This window comes from Numida meleagris, chromosome 5 (genome assembly GCF_002078875.1).
Source record: "Numida meleagris isolate 19003 breed g44 Domestic line chromosome 5, NumMel1.0, whole genome shotgun sequence".
Taxonomy (NCBI): Eukaryota; Metazoa; Chordata; class Aves; order Galliformes; family Numididae; genus Numida; species Numida meleagris.
Window position 1 is genome coordinate 70,573,516 of NC_034413.1, and position 22,762 is coordinate 70,596,277.

Below are 22,762 nucleotides of genomic sequence, written 5' to 3' on the forward strand. Positions count from 1 at the left end.
GACTGTGGGCCCGAGCTGCTCGGGGGCTCACAATTTCTTGGCTGTTATTAAAACCAGCACAAATGAAACCTAGTTCAGTTGGAGCTGCTGTTGCAGGTTCTCTGAACTCCCTGTTTGTGCACAGTCGGTATTTCTATAGTTATCTCAGCCCTTAGACCCAAGAATGAATCCTCCATCGTGGCTGTCAGGCCCCTGTGAGAGACAGTGATTTCTGGCTTCCATGCAGAGCTTTGGCTCCTGGTGGTGGTTCCAAATCCCCCAGAGCAGCATAGCTCAAACCACCAAGGAATACTGCATACACCTAAGATGCACACGAGCATCCCGAGCACAGAGTTACTGGGAATCCGCCCTGCTCCTGGTGGTAGGCATGCCACAACCCGGGGAATTGAAGCCCTGTTTAGCATAATTGAATTACTGAGTGTGGCAGAACAAAAAGACACGGCAACGCAGAGCTGTATCAATCAGGCCGTGCCGCCAGACGCAGAATACATTTGAATTTATTTCCTCAGCTGGGGTTGTAGGAGGGTGAATTTGTGGTGCTTACGGGGAGAAATGGAACTGGAATTGCTGGTAGCTTTTAAATACTTGGGGAAAAAATTGTTGGGGAAGAAGGGCTAGAAAGAAAGAGAAGTGCCCCTGGTATAATAAAAGCTTGACGTAAATTCATCCTTGTCATGTGTTGGAGCATAGAAGGAGAAGAATTCAGTTGCTTTTTGAACCAGATCTAAGGGCTTGACTATGCCTGCAGCAGCAACGGAGCCCCACCAGGGCAGGATTGGTGGATGGCCGGAGCACAGCTGCATCCATAGCATCCTTAAGGTTGTTGGATGGCAGTGGTACATTGCTCCTGAATGCAAGCCAGCCAGCAGGGCTGCCTGAAGGGCACTCAGACTGGGAAAGAGATGGAGAGTGGGGAACGAGAGAAGCAGATAGAGAGCCCATCATTTTTATCAGCCTAATTTCTGCCTGGCTATAAGCACTATTTAGCATGAATGCAGCACCGGTTCTGTTTGCCTGTTTACAGCCCTCCCAAGCACACTCTGAGTGCTGCAGAAACACACTTGAGTTATTATTCCCAAAACAAACATCTGTGCCTCCTCCGCTGTGGGCTGGGGATGCTCAGATCCCCTCTTTCTTTCCATGGGAGGCTAACAAGAGAAGCGCATCCCATAGCACAGGGACAACAAGGTCTGGGGTTTTTCTTTCCTCCAGCCCAAGCAGTCCTGGCACACTGAGACCTCCTTACTTACATTTATTTCTGTCCAAAGTGTTGGTCGGGTTTCATAAGCAGCTTTCTGGGCACTGCCTTGAGAATGGAATCGTTGGACTTATTCCACACCAACAGCATGAGGCAGAGCGCTCACGGCAGATGGACGAGCGTGCAGGGGCGAGGCGGCACCGAGAGGAGCAGCATCTCTGCTGAGTGAATAACTGGGCACAACTGGCTCTTGGCATCCCTCAGCAGCTCCCTGGGAAGGTTCCACCGTCGCTTCCTTGGGCGTTCTTGGAGCCCTCTGTCCGTAACAGAAGAAATAAAAAGTCAATGACGCATATCCGAAGGTGGGTAATAAAATTATGCCCTATGCTGGGATGTGATTGGTGCTCCCACTGAAGATTTTTTTTTTTTTTTTTTTTTTTTTTTTTTTTTTTTTTTTTGCTCTTACAGGTTGATTTCTCCCCCTTGTAAGCAATACACCCTGTGCTGGCAGAAGGGCAGGTCCTGACGCGCAGCATCGCACAGCGCACGTCATACATGATGCTGATCATCCACGCTGGTTTTACAGGGAGCGCTTTTCTCTTAGCCTTTAGCCTCACCAGTTAGATGAGCAGTTACTGCTGTGCAGGCTGCTTTCCAGCTTGGGCCATGCCCATCACAGCCCCCATGCCTGCATCCTTACCTTGTTGGCTCCCCACGTCCCACCTGCAAAGCCCAAGGCCATCGGCTGCTGTGTGAGCAGTCATATTGTCACGTCGTTGGCAATTCACATCATCCCCAATTCACATCATTGTCACCAAATCGGAACGTTCCCAATTCCCATCATCCCCAAGTCCCATCATCCCCAGTTCACACTGTCACAAATTCGGAACATGCTCAATTCACCCCATCCCCAATTCACCTCATCCCCAGTTCACCCCAATTCACATTGTCACTGGTTCACAGCATCCCCAATTCACAGCCCATGTTCTTGTCCTCCCCCCTTCACACTGTGATAATGAACTATAGGAAAGAATATGGGATACCAATTGGAAATCATGTCTGTAACTTATAACAAAATTATTTTAAAAAATTAGTAGCATTCGCATTTAAGACTATAAAGCAAAGTATTTTGTTCTTTTAATTAATACATTACACTTTACCTGTATTTCATTACGTGGAAATGGCAGAAACCCCTCAATGTATCTTCCCAAATCTATTGCTTGGAAATGCTTTGCTCCCCTTCCACGGGCTTTATGGCATGCAGTAGGGCAGGACCAGGCAAACCCAATGGTTTCTCCCTAATGTGAAACCTATATTTTAATGTTAAAAAAAAAAACAAAAAACAAAACAACATCTTCTTCGACAATATATATATATTTTTGATGATATTCCAAAATCATCTACCATAAGATGTGAGCAGTATGCCTCAGTCACCCTGCAGACCCCGCGTGGTGCAAACACTTAACCAGCAGCCCCATGCACACCACATTTACCAGACCAGCAGCCCTCTCTGCCCGTACCTTACTGCCATCACATCATTTACGTATTTTCACAAGTATTTCTTGCTGTACATACACACTTGGTTGGCTCAGCCCTCGGGAAATCTCCGTTAAGGAAATGACACAGCCTGTAAGAGATGTCAGCTACCATCCTGATGCTTCAAGGAGCAGAAAGGCAGCAGTGGTGGGATATTTTAAAGCGCTGGGTGTCGTGGAGACAATTTATTGTCTTGTTAAATCCAGGCATCAAAATCTTATCTCGTAAGCGAGTGGATGTGCAAAAAAAAAAAAAAAGTGCTGATGTAGCTGTCAGCCCTGGTCCTCTTTACTTCTGCTGTCTTAAGTGTGTGCTGTGGACGTGTCCTGCTCCTGGGCTCACAGCTCTGCAAGGAGCTGGATGGCAGCTCTCAGTCCACCCCCAGAGCATTGAGTGGTTGGAGGGAGGCTGCTGGAGTGGGCCTGGAAGTGGCCTTCAGTGGATGGAGTGGAGCCCCAGGACGCCCCGTCTTGTAAACTGGCTCTGTGGAAAGGGACCGTTGGTGGATTATCTGTTTCTATGGCGACAGATCGGAATAAATGTGTCACGGTCCTGACCGTCTTCATCTCCCTGTTTTCTGCAAGGGCTCGGCTCTCGACAATAAAAATACAGCATCTAATTTCCTGCAGCTCATCAGCCGACACCCTTGGACGTGGCCACGGGTTTCAGGCTGTGACAAATCACTCTGGCAGAACTGCGTAGGGAAGGTATGGGCTGCACCAGCACCATTAATAACAGTCACCGTCCGTAAGCCAGAGACACAGGAACTACTGGGAGAGGAAAGAAAGAAAGAAAGGAAATGCTTTTCAATTTGGGTCTTGCAGAGACAGAAATATCTGACTGAAAAATCCATAGCTACCCAACGCAGTAATACAAAAGGAGGCGGATGCAGACAGGAATTCTAAACGGTGTATAATTACTGGGGGGGAGCGTAATAGAAATGGACACACATTTCCTAAAAGATTCCCCTTTTGTGCTCAGCGCTGGAGCAATTTGGGGCATTCCACCGCGCGGTGGCACCTGCATGGGGTGGGTCCTGGAAGGGAATGCTCTGCACGGGGTGCTCCAGAGTTTTAAATGGAAGCCCTGCCCAATCCTTGCACATCCGTAAACCCTGCTGGGAACTGAAGTTGTTCTGGATGTTATTTTAAATCTCGTTTTCTTGCGAGGAATGTGAGTTCTGCTGGAGTGAAAACCCGATGAATACCTTCCTGTCTCCTTATGATTCACATCACAGCTCGCAGCCAAAGCAATACCATCGAGCCTCTCCTAAATCTTTAATATTTCAAATGAATATTTAGAAAATGCCTTTCCCGATATGAGAAGCCTCGGTGCAGCACTCAGGAGGATTGCCCTTTGGATTGAGGTAGAATTGAAATATTTAAATGTGCTACAGTTTCAAATGGCAGCTTACTGCTCGCCTCGCTTGTAAAAATAAGAAATAAAATATTGAAAAGCGAAGCATATGATTACCAGTCCCCCCAGGAGCGAAGTCGTGGATTGACTGGGAAATGGTGGTTTTACGGGCAGGAGAGTTCACCCTGCGGGCATGGTCATACATGGCAGGGGCCAGCCCAGCTTCATCCCTGCAATGATCATAGAGCTACAGCATGGTTGGGTTGGAAGGGACATTAAAGATGCTAGAACAATGGAACGGTTGGGTTGGAAGGGACATTAAAGATNGGTTGGGTTGGAAGGGACATTAAAGATGCTAGAACAATGGAACGGTTGGGTTGGAAGGGACATTAAAGATCCTAGAACAATGGAATGGTTGGGTTGGAAGGGGCCCTCCAGCCCCACCTACCATGGGCTGGCTGCCCCCCACAGCTCAGGCTGCCCGGGGCCCATCCATGGCCTTGGGCAGCTGCAGGGATGCACGAGGCACTGAGCAGCTGTTGCTCCATGCCAGGGCACTGGGACCCTCTTTTTCAGAGAAGTTCCATCAGAAATGTGGGATGTTTGGATTCTCTGCCATCTTAAGGCTGCTTCCTCTGTGAAAGCAGTTATCAAATCTCACAGACAGCCCCGGGCATAATTTAACTAAAAGTACACAGTGATTATTATTTTATTATTCCATTAATATTAACGGAATTAATCATGTTGTTTATTATTCAAAAAAATGAATAATGCATCTTAACAAGCACACAGATTTAGAAGTGGAAAAACACAGTTCCCTGTGTAAGAGTCCACATTGTCAGAAAGGCCGGCCCCAAATAATTGCCCACTTAACCTGGAAGAGGGTGCAAGGATGAACTCCAGCTGATTTGTTCTCTGCGTCCCTGAGCCCGAGGGTTTTCCAGTGACCCTGTCTCCAACCAGATCCCATTCTTTTCTAGACAGGAGCCAGACTTATCGTGTACTACAAAATTGCATGCTACTTTTATGATTTTACACTGCATTTAAACCAGCTCCCAAACTCACCCTGCTGTTGGTACACACCATGCATTGGCAATGGTATTCAGGTGAGCAAAGCGATTTTAGGCACATCTCTCCCCCTGCATCACCACTCCTCCTCTGGAAATGACTCTTCCATAGGTTCCCCCGCCCTGACTCTGACAGCCATCCAACAAAGCCAAACCCAGAGCAAAGCAGCAAACCCAGCGTGCTGGGGGAGCATCTCCACATCAAACAGCATCAATCTAATGCGTTTTTTTCTGTGCTATTTTGATACACACACCCATACTTGCTTACCACACCATTCCCCTGACATTCCTATTTTCTGGCTAATACAAGTGAAACTGCAGCTTGTACCCAGCAGAACAAAGTCTGGTTCCATGCACACCGGGCGAGTGCCTTAGCTTTGAGCCTTTTAGAAAGCAGCCTAGTGCAAAGATGAGATCCAAAGGCCGGTGAAACTCCTCTACTCTTGAAGTCCTAGGATAAAAAAAGTATTTACTCTCAAAGATCCCAGCAGGATCTTCCCAAAGAACCCAGGGGACAAGAGGTGCTCAGCGCCCTGGGAGGAGCCATGCCACACGCGAGGGCTTTTTATCATATCTGATGCAGCTCTAGATATGTTTACCTTAACCCTATCCAAACAAGCTGTTTGAATGAAGCACTTTGCTTTTGGAAGGATTTGCTGTCAGTAACAGACGTAAACAAGCAACAAGCTGCCATAGCGAGAAATCTGCTACGTCTATTCAAATAGATGCAGTAACTCCAGGGCAGGGGCAGAAGATGCGTCCTGTACAAAGGACTGATTTGTAAAATCACTAACAAATCATAGGCTCCCAGAATCCTGAAGGTTGGAGAAGACCTCTAGGATCCCCAGCCCATGCCACTATGCCCGCATCCCTCAGTGCCACATCCCCATGGCTCTGGGACACCCCCAAGGACAGTGACCCTCCACCCCCTGGGCAGCCTGTGCCAGTGCCTGACTGCTCTTTGGAGAAGGAATTGTTCCTCATACCCACCCTGACCATTCCCCAGAGCAACCTGAGGCCATTATCCCTCATCCCATCACTATTAGTCTTCCTAAAGCCCTCTCTAGGTTTCTCATTTCGATCCCAGTCTGCACGCGGGGTGAAGCACAAGCAAACAGCTCACATTTAATGCAGCATTTCGTTCACTTCCCAGTTTTTCTGCTCAATAACAACTTCTGGCAGCTGCATTGTTATGCACAGCCAGCCCAAGCTGAAATGTTGTTGCTTTTTGGAAGGGAGCTTTTCCCAGTATTTGGTGTAGAACAGTTTTTGTGTAGGTGGTTGTGATTAGAGCTGACATTAATTAGAAGAAATGCTAATATACCAGATGGGTTTTTTAAAGGCACACTGAAGGAGCAATAAGCGCGGTACATGCGCGTGTGGGGAAGTAGGATTCGGAGTTGTTAGCTGTACATGCCCAGCCCACACAACCCAGCATTTAGGAGACTGCTATAATCCACTGTATTAATAGCACAAGATTCTGGCACCCACCCGTATTTTGGGATGGGGATTTATCCTCACGCAGCGCTACCACTCCGCCCCGACACCCCACGCTGCCCCACAGAGCAGCATGAAGCCCCATGCCCGGGCACCAGCCCTGGCTGAAGGTGTAGGGAGAGCTGCAAAGGGAAAATTGCACAGCAGAGCCCACGGGGCTGTGCACCTGCTCCTGCCCACAGCTATGCCAGCACCCAGCCCTGGAGCCCCGGCAGCACGGCTCGGCAGCGAGGGATACTGGAGCAGGAACGTGCTCTGGTGCCATGGCAACTGCTGTCCTTTCCTTTGCACCAGCATTTCCAAGGTTGCACTTGGAAATCTTTCAGCACAGTGCAGGAACACAAAGGAGATCTGCCCTGGCCCCATTGGTACCTGTGAAGGAAGAGCTCCCCGTGGGGCCGAGGGCAGCGGCACAGAGCAAAGCGCTTTACCAAACCATTCCCAAAGCCCTGCTTGGGGGATACTCAGCGTGCCCATCATTTACCATGCCCCAAACTGAACTGGCACAGATTTTCATGGCTTGAGAGAGATTTTCATAATGACACTATTTAGGATTTGCTACGGCACTAAAAGTCACCGAGCCGTACATCCCTACCAACCCAAAGACACTCCAGTACAGCATCACGCTGCCCTTGCCCACCACATCCCAACTGCGTGTGCCATGGGGCCGGTAGCTGGGCTGCCTTTGTATTGTATTCTTTCATCTTTCCAGCACTTAACCTGTCCCTGGAAACATCACTTCAGCCTTTCCGAAAACGTCTTAGGAGACGGAGCCACGCAAACCACTTTGCTTTTATTTACCCACGCAATCTGCGCCCTCCAAGGGGCACTGCCTGCTGGTAGTTCCCAAGAGATAAAGCTGTAGAAGACCTGGCATTGTAAGAAACCGGGAGGCACACGGATAGGGCTCTCCATCCGGGAACAATTACCATTAGATATTGCCCAGAAATGTTTTACTGAAAGCACCATTTATAGCTAAATATGTCATTGGTAAGCCATGGTTGCTTTAGCAAGAGTTTTGGGTGCAAGAGTTTCTTGGCAGCATGCTCAGCTTGCCCAGCACGAGAACCATAGGATACCCCAAAGCTGGATGGGATCTATGGGATCACTGAGCCCTCCCCTGCCCTGCTCAGCCCTGGGTGGATGGAAAGCAAAAGGAAACAGAACCCACTTTGTGGAAATGAGCCTAAATATTGCCACTGTGCGAACTCGCCCTGTGGGTGGGATGAGTGTGAATAACACCATGGACATTGCGGGGAACCGTGCTATTACAAACCCTGGCTGTGCATCCCACGGAATGCAAATTATGCAATTAGGGAAAGCTTGCGTAATTGCAGTAGGTACATGAAAAGAGCAGCATTAATTGCTTGGAAAGATACAGGTCTTAAAGATTTTAAAGCGGCGCAGCTGCAACACCTGTATTCACCTAAGACTGTTTTACTTCGGCATCATTAATTACCTCGCTTCCTAATCTATTAATTAAAATTACAAAAAAAAGCAAGTATGCAGATTTAAAGATTAGAAAGCCCTACACCTAGAAGGTGGGTGACATTTACTCAGGAAAAACCACAAAAGCTTGGAAACATATTTATACATTCATTCAGTACATCGCATTTATGTTTTATCTGTGCATACTAGGAACGTAGCTGTACAAATACACCTTTTCCTTCCAAGGGAGAGAGCAAGACCCCTTTAGTGTTGCTAACTTCCAATCGTGTACTCCCTGCAGTCTGGGTTTGCTCCCATTCCTCGGGGTGGAAAGTTGGGGAGGGATGAATTGCAGCAGCCCCGCTGCGCCCACGTTAGCAGTGACCTCTAAGGGGCAGCAACACTGATGGTCAGAGGGAAGTGCTGGTTGTTCTGAGCACTTTGCATGAGAAATGGAAAAGGAATCTCTCTACCCACTGCTTTTCATGGGAAAATCGCTGCCTTTCTGAAGGGTCGTGCGACAGTTGCTCAGCCACGATGCAAAGCTTCTAGGGGCATAAGGGTCTGCGTGCCTCGCTCGTTCAGATGGCACTGCTGAAATGAAAACACTCTTTTCCTTTTCTTTTTCCTTAATGAGCTCATAGAGTACACCTTCCACGTGCCCCAGGTGCGTCAGGGCTCTCAGCAGTGCCTGGTGATGCTGTGTCACACCAATCCCCAGTAATTATCACCATCATGGGGAGTGCCACGGCACAGCCAGAGCTACCCTGGGGGGGAGGGTGAGGTTTTTCTATGAACAAGAACAAAAAATGTATATATGTGTATAAAATTCGTACATATACATATGCATATATGTATAATATGTGTGTATATAAATTCATCCTGCCTCCTTTCAAAGCCCTCTCAACCAGTGACTAGCATTCCCTGCCACGTGCCTTCAGTCAGGAAGCACTGAGGGGCTGAGCTGCCTTGCCCTGACAAAATTCCCACTGACACAGGCAAAGAATCCTAGAGGTCCCCTCCAGCCTAATTGATTCTGTGACCCTACGGTTCCATACACCACATCTCTGTGGTGCAGCATCCCATCAGGACACCTGGGGCCACCCCCCTTCACCCCGGTGCTGCTGTCCCTCAAGTCCTCCACTGCGCTGCCAGGCTGCCAACAAACGAGCGCCAGTAATTACACATAAATTCTTTCAGGTACAAAAAGCCACTTTGAAACACGACTGTGCCTTTTCACCACCATTAAACACGCTCACTTTTCGCCATCTTTGCTTTTCCTCGACGTCCTAGCAGCCTTGTTTTATTTATCATCTGCGGACACCAATTTCGAACCGCCAAGTGAATTTCTAAAGCACATGCTCCCCACCAGCAGCTCACAAGCACGGACGTAGCACCAGGAATCCCGTTTGGCATTAAGTAATGACTTGGAGCACAACGCCACTGGGCTGCAAAGCAAATGAGCTGCAGGAGAGCAGCGGCCGCCAGCACCTGGATGCAGGGGAGCTGGGCACGGCCAGGGATGCTGAGCGCTGCCATGGTGATGGGCGCAGTGCCCAGCTCCCAGGGATGGAAGAGAGATGCGATGGAGACGAGCGTTTGTAAAACTGCTCAGCTGTCCTCCGACTTAGGGACAGCAGGTTGTTTGGTGCTATAGATTTTCTACATTTTTTTTTTTTTTTTTTTTAATAGAGATAGAGCTTTGATCCTTAGCGGAGCCGTCGCGGCCCTCCTGAGCACTGCCCTCCACAACCTGCCTGCCTTCTTCTGCGCACAGCAGACACAAAAGAGAAAAAAAAAAATTGGAGACAGAGAGACAACTTCAATACCTGGCTGCATCATTAATTCCAGCTCTGACTGCGCAGCTAACCAGCAAAGTCCTGAACATCAGCAGCCGCTCGGGGAAGGAGCGCAGCTACCAAACCACAACTTCAATAGATGCGTATACATGTCCAGAGAGCCAAACCAGATGCATGCAATACAATGCTATGTCACACACATCACGTTTGCGAGCACACTTGGCACACAATCCCATTTTGCACACCCAGGTGCATGCAGGGAGCAGCTGAGCGCCCAGTGCTGCCCGTGGGCACGGCCGTGGTCCCTGGGGCTGCAGAGCCCTCCAGCAGAGCTCACTCAGCACTTGTGCTCCCGCAGTGCGCTTTCCTGTGTTTATTAGAGCAGAAATAATGAAAACCTAAAACCTGATTAAGTTTAATAAGTTTTTTTTTTCCTTTCACGGGAGCTCGCGGATGCATTAACTGCCAAACCACAGATTCATTCTGTTCAGCGAGCCGCAAACGTTTTGGCAGAAATAAAACCCATCCTTCCCAAAGAAGCAAAAATTCCTCTCCCAGCAGCCACCTTGGTCACAGCAGCACAAAGGATCTCGGTGTCCAGCTCTGCAGCCACACCTGTGTGGGGCTGGTGCTGCTGGGAGGGCAGGCTCAACTGCAGGCTGCTGGAAGAGAAGCTTTGTGCCTCCCCTCCCGGAACCCAGCCAGGCTCTGCACAGGTCCAGGGCAGAGAGCAACCAAAGCTGCTGAAGCAGCTGGCTGTTCTCTAGCACGGGATGGCCAAAGAGCCTACAGAGCATCTCTCACGCGGAGAGGAAGCAGGAAAATTTCTGTCTGGGGAAGTACGTGGGAACTGCATCCTCACAGATGCAATGGCAGCCCCATCTCCCACACGGGTCCTGCCTGGAGAGCCATCCATCGCACCCCAAGGTGCTGTATGGAGGACACTGTGCGCCCACCTGGGGCTCAGGGGCTCCAAGGGTGCTGGGTTCCTGTGTGCCAAAGCTGCTCCAGCCCTGGGACAGAGGTGAGACACAGGCACTCCTCCCCACGGAGCTCTCTGTTGCTTCAGCTGGTAATTTGCTTTGCTTTACTAAACCATCCCTGAATTATTCATGTATTTATAGCAAGGAAACTATAAATACCCGCAAACCCCACCATTTATAAAGTCCTCTTTTATATCTTTTATTCAGCTAACTTAGCGTTTGATTATATGCATGTTCCTTATCACCCACGCATATATTTGTGCTGCTCCCAGCAACCCTGTGCACATTTAGGTTGATAACTTCTGGACACACCATGATTTAGTTACAGAACCCCAGAACGTGGGGGCTGGAAGGGGCCTCTGGAGCTCCCCCAGCCCAACCTGCAGCAGTTCCTACAGCAGATGCACACAGCGTCCAGGTGGGTCTGGTCCCATCCCCCTGTCCTCAGCCCTTCAGGTTTGGGTCAGAGCGGCTCACACCCCCTCAGCCTTCTCTTCTTTGGGCACACAGCCCTGGGGCTCTCAGCCTGTCCCCATCAGGAGGTGCTCCAGCCGTCAGGAGCTCTGCAGCCCTCTGCAGGGCTCTCCCAGCAGTTCCCAGTCTGCCCTGCACTGGGGAGCCCAGCACCGTGGGCAGTGCTCTGTGCCCTCCCCACAGCTGAGCAGAGGGGAGGGTGCTGCACCTCCCTGCCTGCTGGCCACGCTCTGTGCAATGCACCCCAGGGTACCATGGGCTTCCTGGCCACCAGGGCATGCCGCTGGCTCGTGGCCACCCTGCTGGCCACCAGGACTCAGCTGACACAGAAAGGAGTAGGAGGGAACGAGGGGATGTCAGCAACTTGCTCCCATCGGGGCTGGGTTGTGCCAGCAGCACGGCACACTGAGCACAGTGGGAGCCTGACTTCATCCCCCCCCATCGCTTTGGCAGCACAAACTTTGGTTTGGTGCTTATTTACTCAACACGGTTCAGAATGATATAAAATCCATTCCCGGGCAGTCAGGCTGAGTGCAGCCTGAGGAGAGTACAAGAAAATAACCAGCATCAAACACAACCCCACAGCAAGAACCATCTATATGGCTGTATGTAAGAACACATTGAGACAAAGTATTTCCCCACAAAGGTTCAGCAATGGAATGGAGTACCTGGCCCAGCTGCAATAGCAGCAATATCACCTGAAATACCACAGCATATCAAGTATTGATCAGCTAATTGCTCCCAATGATTAGCACAGGAAGGGAGAAGCCGTATTTCAGTTATTCTTTTTTTCCCTGGCATCTTTCTATTTCAGGCAATTGAGACCTGGTGCTTTTGCCAGCTCACCCTTCCCAGTGAAACCATTCCACAGTTTGTGTCAGGAAGTCTTCCGCTTTGCTCAAAATACAATCCTTATTTGGTGGAAACGAGGTGCTCATTAACAATCATAAACGAAGGAAGAAGAGAGGAGTGAGATCCCTGCAGTGGTGCACGTAGGGGCAGAACACTGCTCTGCATCAGCACGCAGCCGAGCCGTGCTGAGCGCTCCTCTCAGACACGACCGACCTGGAGTGAGAAATAAAAACATTCCAACTCCCATTTCCCGTTGGAATTCTTGTAGGTTAAAAGCAGGCTTTCACCCTACCGCTATTGTAACAGAGGGAAAACGGATGGCAAATTCCCACGTGCAAACCGATGCCGGCTACATCATACCTGCAGCGTGTTTCAGCCCTGGCTGCAGCATGTGAGCATGGCAATGCTGCATTCATGAAGGAGGGCCAGCAAATCCCTCAGCAAACCCCAAGAAGCCCTTCCTGGCTGGCAGCAGCTGGCTGCTTGCCCCTGGATGAGACGTGGTGCCTGGGAAGTCCCCTCCGGGAACCCTGCAGCTCCTTTCCCTCCTGCCATGACTGACTGGTGCTGGCAAGGCAGTGTGCCAGCTGCCTACAGCTATGGTTGGTTCTTGCCAGCCCTCCAGCAGCAGCTCCTGTGCACCACTCCAAATCACCACTCCAAATCACGCCAGCAGGCCAAAGCACAACAACCAAACCCAAGATCAGCCTAGGCTGCTACTTCCCATTTTATCCATGCTTCTGCAGAAGGACAATAGATCTAACTGACAAAAGCCAGCACCCTGATGACGAGCTCAGTAGCTTTCAGTAATGCTGTGAGTGCAGCAGCAGCCCTTCTCGGGGAAAGCAAAGTATTTCCCAAATCACCCATGACCCATCAGAGCGCACTGAGCCAGCATTGCTTGTGCTGGCAATGGGACCAGACTTGTCCAGTGACCACCGTGCAGCTGTCACCAGGGGCACTGCAGTAGTAACCCATACACGATAACCCACACACAGCTCCTGCAGCAGCAGAGGCTCCCAGTGGGAGCTGGGACATGCTCCTCTCTGCCACCCCAGCTGGATGCACAGAGCAGCAAGGTGTTTCCCTCTCTAACAGCTTCTAACCCACGGGCAGGAAAGAAAGGTTTAAGTGGAACAAGAAATGATGTTGGGTTTTTTTTTTGTGATTCATATTTGGAGCACGCAGCCATATGGGGGAATGGATTCTGTTGGCCAGAACACATCTGTTAAAAACGCATATAAAGCATACGTTAGAAGAGTCCCTCCCATTTCCCCAGGCCATCCTAACTACTCCAGCCATCAGGGCAGGTGAGGGTCCATCAGTGACCCCAGCTCAGCCGAGGTTCCCAAGGGAGCTGCAGCACAGAGCATCAGCACAAAGTACATCTGTCCAAAGGAGGTCCATCTCCAAATGGGCTGAGACCAGTTGGTCACGGGTGCTTTGCCTTCACACAGCATGCTGCAGCCTGCTTTGGGAGCATCGGTCACCAGAGCTGTCTGCAGCACCTGCATCATCTGCAAGGTACAGTCTGGACTTCTCACTGCCAGCCTCAAAGTGGAGGATTTTATTTCTGCCCACTTACAGAGTACATTAATGTATGCTGCCCCCTATATTCACTTATGGGATATAACAGAACCCAAGCTTTCAGGGACAGCCTATAACTTCGGTATAAATAACAATTACTGAAAGAGTATGTTAGGAGATTTATTTAACTTTATTTTTTCCTTCTCTATTTTTTCCTCTAAGGAGCTATGGAGATTAAAACTGACATTAACCACTCCTCCTCCAGGTAACAGGACCATGAAGTAACTTGAATCCACTGTACCCCTCACTTTGGAAGAAGGACTGATGATTAATTCTGGTTTATTGGTCATTTGCATCCGCTCACTCCAGTTGCACAAATGATACCTAACTAGAAGAATTTTGTGAAGCTGTTGTATGGTAATATCCGGAATATTAACAGGTGCTGATGTGTGTGAGAGTAAAGCCTATTTACTTGTCATTTCAAGCTCCATTAGAAAAAAATATGAGAAAAATCTTTGTTTCCTTCAGGGAACTATTGGTTGGTTTGCAAATCCTAACAGAGCCTCCAAGCATCAAACAAAAATGGAGAGCTTCCTGCTAATGTACGTCTTGGAAAAGTTAATTTAGGAAGCAAAGCTGTGACTCTGCAGGATGCAGAGGAAATTTCATCCATGTCAGAAGTTACCATGGAATTCTAAGCATGAGAAACAGGAGCAACTCCTTGGGTAGGAGAGAGCATCTCCCTGTAGAGGGAATACAAGAGAAACCCCAAGAATGTCCTTGATTTCTGCACAGATCATACACTTCAAAAAAGCAAATCCTGCTTTTGATACAATGGGTTCTGTTAGGATAGCATCAGAGAAGGGGAAAAGCTGGTGTGAGTCTGGCTGTGGCAACACTGGCAGCTTCCCATGAGGTTCTGCTGAAAACAGGATACAGAGAAACCTGCAGGATGCTCGGGGAATGGAAACTGCAACGGCCACCAGGGCTACGGGAAAGGCAGCCAAGAGGACAGCGATTAGAGGATACAGCTGCAGCTCACAGCACTTCTCTCCATCACCTTGTTCCTCTGACAGTTGGCATATCACCTCTGAGCAATCAGAATTACACGCTTACAATTAAGGGCCAAGCTTGGAATGACAGCTAATTAAGAACATGCTCCAAGGCAAAGCTCATGCAACTTGTGCTAACCTGTGCTGATGTGCACTCACTCAGGGAGGGAACCTGCCATTGCTGTGGTCTTTATGGGGGTGGATACATGTGTTTTAGAAAAAAACCTGTGCATAAGAGGGAGGAGGCAACCAAAGACCAACATCTTCCCCAGAACAGACTGGGATATCAGGGGAGAGCCTAATCCCCTGAAGATGGAGCAGAACGATTTAAGAGGAGCAAAGAGCCAAGTCATGCTGCCATGGCTGACCAAGCACCTGAGCCACTTCGTGGTGGGGTCACCAACATTTGAAGGAGGTGCCACATTGTGGAAGTCCATAGCAGATCGTCACCCCAAAGGCTGGTGCCTTGGAAGTTATAATGAAAAATTCCATCTGGAATTGGAGGCAGTTTAACAAACTACGTTATGTTGTCCTTGAATTATATCACCATCCCTGGAGAAGCTTCACAGGGGCTGCAGTACACAACCCCAGCTTGTGTAATGAAGTGCACACAGCCTGCTAGAAAACAGGGAGAACAAGGTTCTCTCCAGACACCCAAAGTCTGAACAGGTGTCAGCATCTCCTGTGGCAGCACAGAAAAGGAAGGCCAATAAGAAAGGACTTTATTACGGAAATGTTATTTTCAAACACGGAAAAAAAATGCAGTACCATTCAGGAAAATACAAAATAAGATGGGGTTGCAATTTCAGATGTCAAACTGCAACGTGAAGTAGGGTAAACGTGTCCCTGCAGAGCTACCAGATGCACAAGTCTCCTCCAAAAAGGCCTTAATTGCATTGGCTGCACTTGTGACTCCGCTGGGAGCATCTGGATCCCCATTAACCAACATCACATGAATGGCACTGATGTCTGTGGGCAGCCTCCTCCTGCTGAACAAACTCCCAGCCATTCACCAAGGAAAAGGCCTTGACAAAAAGGCCTGGTGAGCCCAGGAGCTCATCACTGAGCTGCCCGGTGGGACCGGCGGGGGCTGCAGGAGAGCTGGTGCTCACCCTGCTCTGCTGAAGCTTGCAGTGAGTCAGGGAAAAACCGGGGGTGTCAGCCATTACCAACTATTTTTGTTACGTTCAAATAGAAAAATAAAGTCCATAAATAAAGAAATAAAATGAAATGGAGAGATTCAAAGCCAGCCAGGAGCAATTAGAGGCCGTGCCTCGGTGGGTTTACATCACGACGTTGAAGCAAGTCTCAAAGAGGTTACCAAGAAAACAGTAAGATTAAGGCGCTCATTAAAGAGAAAGATATTTGCAAAGGGAAGCAGTGATCCCTTTCTTGGCTTACAGCAGCAGGTAGCCAGGAGGAAGCTAGCAGAGCAGCTGCCACGTTTAGAACAATGTGCTTTGTCATGAGACTCCCAGTGCTCACCCAGGGACGCAAAGCACTCATGGAGGAGAAGGGCTCTTTGGTGCTGCTGATAAAAACAGGGTGCAGCAGCTCCAGCTGGGTAATTCCAGGACTCGAATGCAGGTCTGATGGCAAAGCTCATTTTCTCCCAGCAAGTTGTTCTGATGGTTAGGGGCACGCCTTTTCTAAGAGCACTTTCCCATTAGAACGTACAATAATGTTCCCTTCTCTCTCATAATCAGAGAGAAATTACGGCTTTCAGGGGGAAGGAGCAGAGCACCCAAAGCCAGGCAGAAGTACTGCGGCCCCGAGTGGATGGCCCTGCCCTGGACAGGAGCCCCACAAAGCCCACAGAGCATCCCAGGGACCGCAGCACCGCCTTCCCCATGTAATCACAGTGATTGCAGCCAGCACAGGGAGGGCACACAAAGGCAGGAGGGCTTTGAAGCACCCCCTGGTATGCTATTTTCTGAAAAGCCTCTAGGCTTTGCCAGAAATCCCTAGAAGCACTCGAGCAATAGGCTGCTTTTAGATTTTTTTCACTCCTGTTCTCACTGGAATATTTATTTTATTTAAGTTGCTTACTTATCGATGAACACACAGATTCTGTTCTTCATTTCACACGTCCAAAAGCACCACGAGCAAGAGTGGCATCAGGACAAGACAGCGGGCACAGGGCCTGCTTGGCCACAATGACACATAGCAGCTTTAATACCACCTGGTTTCTCTCAGGTACTGCTGTTACCAAAGCCTTCTCAGGAGGAGCCCAGCTTATCTGCAGATGACAGCGTAGCGCATCAAGACTCTGAAATGACTCATTTGCAGCAGTAGAAACGTTGCATTTTTTATTTCACTTTTCATCACGCTATTAAAGGCAGCGCTCCTGTTTCTGTACAACAACTGCCCACACAGCATCTGCTAATGTCACAGCTAGAATTGTGCATTAATATTTCTTCTTTTTTTTTTTTTTTTGTGGTATTTTGGAAGTGTAGACTCCATGGCATTTATTAGAACTTCCATCACTTACTATAGGCATGCCCTGAAGCAGATTAATCTAAATCAAAACACAGTCAGCTCAACCTTTTTTATAACATTTTAAGAACTTAAACCACAGAAGTGTCTATTCACGTCACCTGCTCGTGAAGAAGCAATAAATGGGGTATGAGCCAAAAATTTTCCAAGGATTTAGGCCGGATATAAGGAAGAATTTGTTCACACTCAGGGCGGTGAGGCGCTGCATGGGCTGCCCAGAGAGACGGCAGTGCCCCATTCCTGCAGACACCCACGGTCAGGTTGGATGGGCTCTGAGCACTGATGGAGCTGTGAGTGTCCCTGTGCACTGCTGGGAGCGGGACCAGATGGCCTCTGAGGGTCCCTTCCAGCTCAAACCATTCTATACATACAGTTGCTACTTAGAGTCACTGCTGTGCCAGGGCACAGAGGTGAGCAGGATGTGTCCGACTCGCATCGCACGGATGCAGCTGGGCACTCTCCAGGCTTTTGCTTCACAGTGAGATGGAAGCAGAGCCCAGCAGCAGTATGGGACCGGCTGCAGTGCTCTCAGTCCAACAGAAGCAGATCCACATTGCAGCCAAAGGCTCCACTGCTCACAAGGGACAGCTCAGTGACCGACCAGCTGTCGTGTTTCCACCATCCGGATTTTAACCTCTTCCTCTCTTTTAATGCAAGCCCTGTGAGGGTGAGCACTGAGCTTTCTCAGAGCTGCCTGGGGGCTGTGCCCCACAGCTCCCTCTGCCCAACCTGGGATGCTGGCCAGGCTGACCCCACAGCCAGCACCAGGGGAAGGAGGCACCTGCTGGCTGCGGAGCAGTGGGATGTGAAGCCCACACAGACATGAACTGAGCACTTACTGGGAACTGAGCGCTACATCTGTTGTTCATTACAACTCATCTTGTTTTGAGCAAAGCTGAAGGTTTAACCAAAAAACACGGAACCACTGTCTCCAGAGAGGGGAGAAATTGACACCAGGGAGATGGATCTGTGGCTGGTGCTGTTTAGGGCAGTTTGTCTCTCAAATTTTACTTCTTTTTCCCCCATAAGCTTCAGGTATTTGATATCTTGTTGGCTGAAAAGCCATTTCAACACTTCAACAATTTAATATACATGAAAGAGTAGATGAAAAAAATATAACCCACCCTAATTTTTCTTCCCCCCTTTCCTCTCCATTAGGATAAAACATTTCCTTCACTTATAGATTTGATCCCTCATTATATCTTCCCCTGCCTTTAAATTTCAGAGCATTTATTAAATGAAACGCTTCAGAAACGACTTCAGAAAACCACAGAATCTGTTTCTATAGAGACAGGTCCGTCCCGATTCAATAAAAGGTTTTATAAAAAGGGGGAAAAAAAAAAAAAGAGGAGAGGACATCAGGCAACAGGCAGCACCAGATGCGCAGGATAACTGTATCCCACTGTGATTCTCAGGTTGCAGATGAGCCCAATTATTGAGCAGCGCTTCAGGAGGGCTCTGAATGAGCCAGCAGCCCAGGAGGGATGCACGCACGGTGCTGCCCAAAGGCCAGCTCCACCTCAGGCACCCGGCTCTGTGCTTCCATCACAGCACCGAGCGCTGCAGGGGGTGCATCAATCCAGCTCCAGGACAGATTCCTTTCCCTGGTGCCTCAGGTCACGGGCTCAGGCTCATTAGTGATTTTCTGGCAGTTTGCAGGCTGTTTCACGGCTACAAAGCATTTGCTATGAGGAAATCCAGCTAGTGATGTACACTGTGTGTATTCCACCCGTTAGCAGAGGGGATTTAGCAAAGCGTCGCTCCACAGACATCGTTTCTCGTTATGTTACACTGCATTTTATGCACAGCACTTTGGTGATCTGATTAAAGCATCTTTCAAAAGGTACCGAAAGTAGGAAGGGTTGCTTTTTTCTATCAGGAAAGTTTGAAAAAAAAAAAAAACAACAACATTGCTGGTGCATACATATCTCACAACATTTCTATGAAGAAAAGCAACCAAGACACATAGTGCATTGGAACAGCATTTGTTGTCACTGTGGCAGCATCACAGCTACAATTGTTATGATACGACAACAGCTCCGCACTCCCTGCCCATTGCAGATCCTGCACTCACCAGTCCACCCAGCAATGCCTTGTTGCTCAATGGGCATTCTGGGTTTTCCATTTTGACCGAGGGCCACCAGCCCCAAGCCAAGCATGGGCACCTGCAGGAGCATTCAGCCTGCTGGGAGGCTGAGTTTGTGCCTCGCTCCCTCGAAGCAATGCATGGGCATCTCTAGGAGGTGCCGTGCATGAAAGGAGATTTTATACAGCCAGCTCACCCCCAGCCCTGTGCCTGCTGCTATGGGGAAAGGAGCACAGCACAATTCCTACAGCTGGTGCACAGAGCCAAGACACTGCTGATCCCAGCCACAGTTTTCAGTTGCCATAGAAACAACCTTGTATAGAAGGGGCAGTGTTTAACTTTCAGTTCATACAAAGTACTGCAGTGAATTATGCTCATTTACAAAGGGGCATATTTCTCTTGCAGTGTCATTCCTGCATTTGTGCCCTTCACTGGAAGCCAGCTTATGGTGCAGACAGGGACTCCTCATAGCACACGGCCTGCCTGCTCCTGGGACACAGGGACTAATGGCCAAATCACCATGTCCCACTGCTTGGTGACAGCAGCTCACTCACTCACACCTGCTGGGCCACCTCTATAGCAACACGGTGCTCATTTGGGTTCCATTTTTATTTTTGGCAAGCAGTCATTCGTTTAAAGAGTAATCATAAGCACGGGGATTAAAGACAGAACATACAGCATTCGTTAATTAGCACCACTGAAAATAAGACTAAGTAGCACCCAGCGCTACTCTCACGGCCCCAGCTGAACTAAGTGTTTTTCCTGGGAACACGTAGCATCAGCAGGACCTCCCCAGGAGAAAGGTCCCAAGCAGGAAAGGAATGCTGGGACATGTGCAAACCAGAGGGAGCTTCCAGCACCTGTGCTGCTCACCCTGGCTCCCTGTCCCCCATAGCCCCCTCTGGGTCTCCAGGAGCAGCATGCACGCTGCTACCACCCTGCACCGCCAAGTTTACCCATGCTCTATTTGTACAGCATTTACTTGCTTCTGCTGAAAGCTCCTCAAGCACCACGGAACGTATTTCCAACCAAAGTTTCGCCTTTGAAAAAGTCAGTGAAAAAGCAGAATCAAGTCGAGTGCCACAGCTTTGCTTGCACCTGTTCATAAAGCCAGCCCAAGTCTTGCTTCCTGCAGCCCAAATGTCTCATTTCTCCTATCACTGCCTTCTCCATAATACTGACCATTCATATACCCTGCTCAGACATCTCATGCACCTCTCCTATTATTTTCCCCACTGAAGAATTGTAGCCTACTTAATTTCCCCTGCAGAAATCACTTTTAATCTAATTTGTGAGAGTATAGAAAATGACAGCAATTATCGCTACTATAGTCATTTAAACCCTAAACAGGGGGAAAAGGATGTCAGAATAACATTTAAAATATAGAAACACCATCAATTTATTAGTAAAAGAAAGAGACTCTGTCTTGACATAGAACCAATGAGCACAGTGGATCATGCTCCCCACAGCAGCCTGGCAATGCTCAGCATTGAGGTCCTTTTTACTTTGTGCAGTTTGGATAGATTCTCCATTCAGTGCTAGGAGTTACAGCCAAGTTCCTAAGTACTTCAGGCTTGGGAACAAGTTCTTTATTCATTTTATTATTTAACTACTGTAACTATATCTTCAAAGCAAAATGCACATTCATGTGTTTTCCTGTAGAATTGCTGCTCCACGCCTATGCTAAGTCCAAGGTCTGCTGCTTCTCATTCCCAAGGACATGGCTTTCCACAGGGGCGCTTCCATAAATGTCAGGATTCACAGCAGGTGGTCACTACTGAGAACACAACAGCTCTGGGCAATCCTACAGAAGGGCTCTCAGAAGCAAACAATGCACTCCAAGCTGCGGAGGACCTCAGACACTTGGGCACAACCCAACAGGGAGGATGGGAACAGAGTCCCACTGCGGCTGAGGCACGCAGCTCCAGCCCCAGCCCATCCCATTGGTGGCTCTAGCTGCACCACAAAGGAGGCACAGGTACATTTTTGGGGACCACTTGGCCCCAAGGCGCTTCCTGGAGCTGGTTGCAAATCCTGACAAGGAAGGACAGAATAAGGCCAATGCACCAAAACCACTTTAGGAACACCAAACTAAATAAGCACAAGAGTCTCAAAACCTCATTGTCCTTTGGCACAACGCTTACTGGTGCAGAGGCAGAAATTTCCCAAGCCCTGTGGCTGCCAAGCACAGTGCACACCACAGAGACAATGCCCACCACAAGCTAAGCCACAGCTCTGTAACACATTGTGCTATGCTGCACTGTGCTCCGTCCACACACACACAGTCATTATTTGTGGTATATTTTCATATAGAAATAAACAGCGTGATACAAGTAACTCAGTTAGCTTCCAAGAGTCAGAAAATAAATCTCAGACAGGAAAAAACACAAACACTGGCACACACTCTGGTCAGCTCAGAGAAAAAAAACAATTCTTGAGTAGATTTTCCCTACATGGAGCAATGGTGTAATGCAATAGAAAGCGTAACAACATGACAGAGCAGCAAGGTCTCAGGCTACAGCAAGTAAGGAACTGCTTAAATGTGATCGCAGTAGGCACAGAAATAAAAAAAAAGAAACTGCTTACCTTTGGAAGGCCTGTCAGGTCCTCAAATAGGCAGGGATCTCCAGATGAGATGCCCTCATCTCCACTGCCAACCTTTAAATGAGGTTGGGTGGATCCTGGCTCCGCCCCTTCCATCACTCAGGTTCATTGCATGCACCTGAGCTCCCCTGGGTTGGCCCTGCCTTCCCACCAGGTGCTCTATCAGTGCTTCAAGCCATGACTTTGCATCTCTACTACAAACAGTATCCAGGTGCTTGTATTTTCTGAGAAAATCCTTACCTTTGGTCATTCTGAATAACAAGCTTCTGAGAACATTACAACACCACTGGCAACTGAAAGCCGCTGCCCACGATGGTGGCTGCCCTCTGGGTGGGAGGGCACTCAGACAAGAAAATATCACTCACACTGAGGGAAAAGCCATGGAAACAACGTCAGTGCCAGGGGAAGAAGTGCACGCTCTCTGCTCATGAGCCCGAAGCCATTGGAATGGATTTCAGCAGTCCCTTAGGTAGAATTTCAGCCGATGTAATGTTTTTGCACTGGAAAAACAAGATGCTAGATGTGTTTATTTTCCCCTCAAACCATCTGAGGTCATTAACTTTTATCAAAAACAATGGAATTGTGTTTCCGTGGGGAAAAACATGCACTCAACCCACAGTGGTAGGTCTAACCCCACATGATGCACTATTACTTTATTACCTTATTCAAAACACAGCATAAAAGCAGCACTGCTGCACCTCCGCCACTTCAAAAGCAGGAATTCTTCTTCTCAGGGGAAACTGCTGGAGAGTTTGCGAACTGCAGCCATTTCTCACTTTAAAAAACTAACAGACAATATAATTCCAG

At 48.8% G+C, this 22,762-nt stretch overlaps 1 long non-coding RNA gene across 2 annotated transcripts; it reads right to left on the bottom strand.

Annotated features, from left to right (window-relative positions):
• On the bottom strand, window positions 28–22,002 carry LOC110399817. Of its 2 annotated transcripts, none has more exons than XR_002439422.1 (3): window positions 21,938–22,002; window positions 2,359–2,508; window positions 28–1,514 (listed from the first exon to the last, which is right to left on the bottom strand). It is a non-coding gene; the product is annotated as an uncharacterized LOC110399817 (long non-coding RNA). The 2 variants fall into 2 exon arrangements; XR_002439423.1 differs by lacking the exon at window positions 21,938–22,002 and adding an exon at window positions 2,719–3,485.